The following is a 3,549-nucleotide window of genomic DNA, read 5'->3' on the forward strand; positions in this document are numbered from 1 at the left end:
AACTTATGAATACCAATGAAACAGTGTCTGAGAGAGTACTGGAAAACTTTATGAACAGCCCTGAAACATTGTCCAACACAGTGCCAGAAGATGAGCCACTCAGGTCAGAAACATTCAAAATGCAACTGGGGAAGAGCTACTTCATCAAAGTAGAACTGACCTTTTTTTTTTCAAGAGTTTGTTTTACATTCAACGTTACGTGTACATTTAGTTTCACTCCCCATTTACCATGCCCAGCCCTAACCCAGTCTCCTCCCCTCCCTGCTCAGTTACTTCCCCTGTGCCCCCCATAGTTATGCACTCTTGTTTGTCCTGCATTTCCTCCGCGTGAATGTTGCCCCTCTGGTGCCCCATGGTCTCTTGCTCCAAGGGATGTATTTCCATAGAGTGTGTGAGTGTGCCACCCTGGGTTAAGTGGTCTGCATGTCCATCTTGTTAACTATTGGGCTGACAGTCAGGCCCTGGGAGTAAGTTTTATTCCAGGCCCAGAATGTGTCCCAGGGCCATAGTATTGGGGGTCTCATCAGACACCATCTGGCCAGTAATTCTGGTCATTATTGAGTTTGGGGATTTTTGTCCCATGTTTCTCCTCCCACTCTATCCAAGATCTCCAGATTTGATCCTCTCCTGAGTGGTTGGCATTGGCAGCCAGGCACCATCTAGTTCTTCTGGTCTCAAGGGCCATCCTGTCCAAATGCTTCCAAATGCCCTTGGTTTTCTTTTCTTTCTTTCTTTTTTTTTTTTTTGTTTTGCATTCTTATTCACTTCCGACACTAGGAGACCATTAGCTGCATCTTAGATGGCCACTTGAAGGCTTTTAAGACCCCAGTTGCTACTCACCAATGTAGGATGAGGAACAAGGCTTTTATGTATTTTGTTGTGCCAATTGAGTCTTGTGTCCCCCAGTACTATGGTCCTGAGTCAGTAAATCCATTGGATCTCTTTCTCACAGTTTCTGGCTGTCTGTGAGGGATCACTCTATGTCTGTCTTCTGTTATTTCTGTAAGGATTGTGCGCATTTTATATCTGTGCAAGATTAGCCTCCACTGAATCTATCCTTGGTCTAGAGTATACTCTTGTTCACTGACCTCCATCTGGTCCTCTCTGGCGTTTATGTGATTATCTGTAGCCTGGTGTTTGCTGTTAATGGTAATGCAATATTGTGGGCACACTGGTTGCTATTAGCATCTGTCATCTATCTCCTATGTGCACAATTCAGTGTCCTCCCCTTTCCTAATGTTATCATGGTCATCACAGACTCTTTCCATATATCCCTCCTCTTACCCACGTCAGTGTGTGGGCCCCAACTAGCCCAGAATTAATCCCTCCCCTTCCCTCCCCACCCCAGTAACCTAGAATGTGAGTCTCCTTTCACAAACAAACCCTTCTTTGTCTTTTTACAGTAAGAGGCTCATACAGTATTTGTCCTTCTGGGATTGACTTATTTCACTCAGCAAATGGTCCTCCAGGTTCATCCATGTTGTGAGATGATTTGCATATCCCTCATTGTTCTTTAATGTAGCATAGTATTTCATTGTGTGCATGTACCATAATTTGGTTATCTGCTCATCCACTGATTAGTATTTAGGGCGTTTCCATCCCTTTGCTATAGTGACTTGTGCTGTGATGAACATAGGTGTACATATGTCTGTTCATGCTCTGTCTCTCACCTCTTTAGGATATATTACTAGTAATGGAATTGCTGGGTCAAATGGTATTTCTATTTCCAATTTTTTAAGGAAACGCCATACTGTATGCCACAATGGTTGTAGCACTTTACAATCCCACCAGCAGTGCACAAGAGTTCCAATCTCTCTGCAACCTCGCCAGCATTTGTTATTTTCTGTCCTGTTGAACATTGCTATTATTGCTGGGATGAGATGATATCTTACCGTTGTTTTGATTTGCGTCTCTCTAATGACTAAAGATCATGAGCAATTTCTCATGTGTTTGTTGGCTGCCAGTATATCATCTTTGGTGAAATGTCTGTTCAAGTCTTTTGCCCATTTATGAATTGGGTTATTTATCTTTGGTGTTGAAGTGTTGAAGTTTTCTATAGATTTTGGAGATAAGTCCTTTATCAGATATGTAATAGGCAAATATTTTCTCCCAATCTGTAGGTTTTCTTTTTACCCTTTTGACAAAGTCTTTCGATGTGCACAAGAATTTAATTTTTAAAAGGTCCCAATCATCTAGCTTCTCTTTTACCTCCTGTGCATTCTGGGTTATGCTTGATAGTTGACTTATGCCATAAATTAGGGCCCCCAGATTTGTCCCTGTTTTATCTTTGATGAATTTTATAGTTTTAAGTTATACATTTAAGTCTTTGATCCAGCTTGAATTTCTTTTTGTGTATGGGGTGGGGTATGGGTCTTGTTACCTTTTTCTGCAAGTGGTTATCCAGTTTTGCCAACACCATTTGTTAAAGAGGCTGTCTTTTCCCCATTTAATGGAGTTTGGACCTTTGTCAAAGATCAGCCACCCATAGATGGATGGCTCTATATCTGGACTTTCAATTCTGTTTCATTGGTCTATCTGTCTATCATTGTACCAATACCATGCAGTTTTGATTACTGTGACTGTATAGTAGTTCTTAAGAACTGGGAGTGTGAGACCTCCCACACTTTGTTCTTCTTCAGAAGTGTTCTGCTTATCCGAAGTATCTTTCCTTTCCATATGAAGTTAGTAATTGGTTTTTCCATGTCCTTAAAAAATTTTGTTGGTATCTGGATCATGATTGTGTTAAATGTGTAGATTGCTTTAGGTAGCATTGACATTTTCAAATATTCAGTCTACCTATCCATGAACAAGGTAAGTTCTTCCATTTATGTAGTCCCCTTGTTGCCTCTTGTAGTAGTGTTTTATAGTTTTCTTTGTATAGGTCTTTTGTGTTCCTGGTAAGTTTTATTCCTAGATATTTTATCTTTTTAGTAGCTATTCTAAATGATATTGTTTCCCTTATTTCTTTATCAGAGGACTCTTTGTTGGTGTAGAGGAATCCAACTGATTGTTTGTATGTTGACCTTATATCCTGCCACTTTGCTGAACCTCTCTATTAGTTCCAGTAGTTTTTTTTTTTTTTTTTTTTATTGAGTCCCTTGGGTTTTCTATATACAGGATCATATCATCTGCAAATAGGGATAGTTTTACTTCCTCTTTGATGATTTGTGTGCCTTTTATTTCTCTTTCTTGCCTTATTGCCCCAGCCAGGACTTCCAATACAATGTTAAATAGAAGCGGTGATAGAAGATATCCCTGTCTGGTTCCTGTTCATAAGGGGAATGCCTTGAATCTTTCTCCATTACTAATGATGTTTGCTGTTGGCTTTGCATATATGCCTTTTATTATGTTGAGGAATTTCCCTTCTATCCCTATTTTGCTGAGAGTTCTGAATAGGAATGGGTGTTGGATTTTATCAAATGCTTTTTCTGCATTGAATGATATGATCATATGGTTCTTTTCTTTTGTTTTGTTTATGTAGTGGATTACATTAATTGTTTTTCTGATGTTGAACCATCCTTGCAAACCTGGTATGAATTCCACTTGGTC

Source organism: Orycteropus afer, unplaced genomic scaffold (assembly GCF_000298275.1).
Source record: "Orycteropus afer afer isolate SDZICR_OR568_19922 unplaced genomic scaffold, OryAfe1.0 scaffold00674, whole genome shotgun sequence".
In the NCBI taxonomy this organism is placed as follows: domain Eukaryota; kingdom Metazoa; phylum Chordata; class Mammalia; order Tubulidentata; family Orycteropodidae; genus Orycteropus; species Orycteropus afer.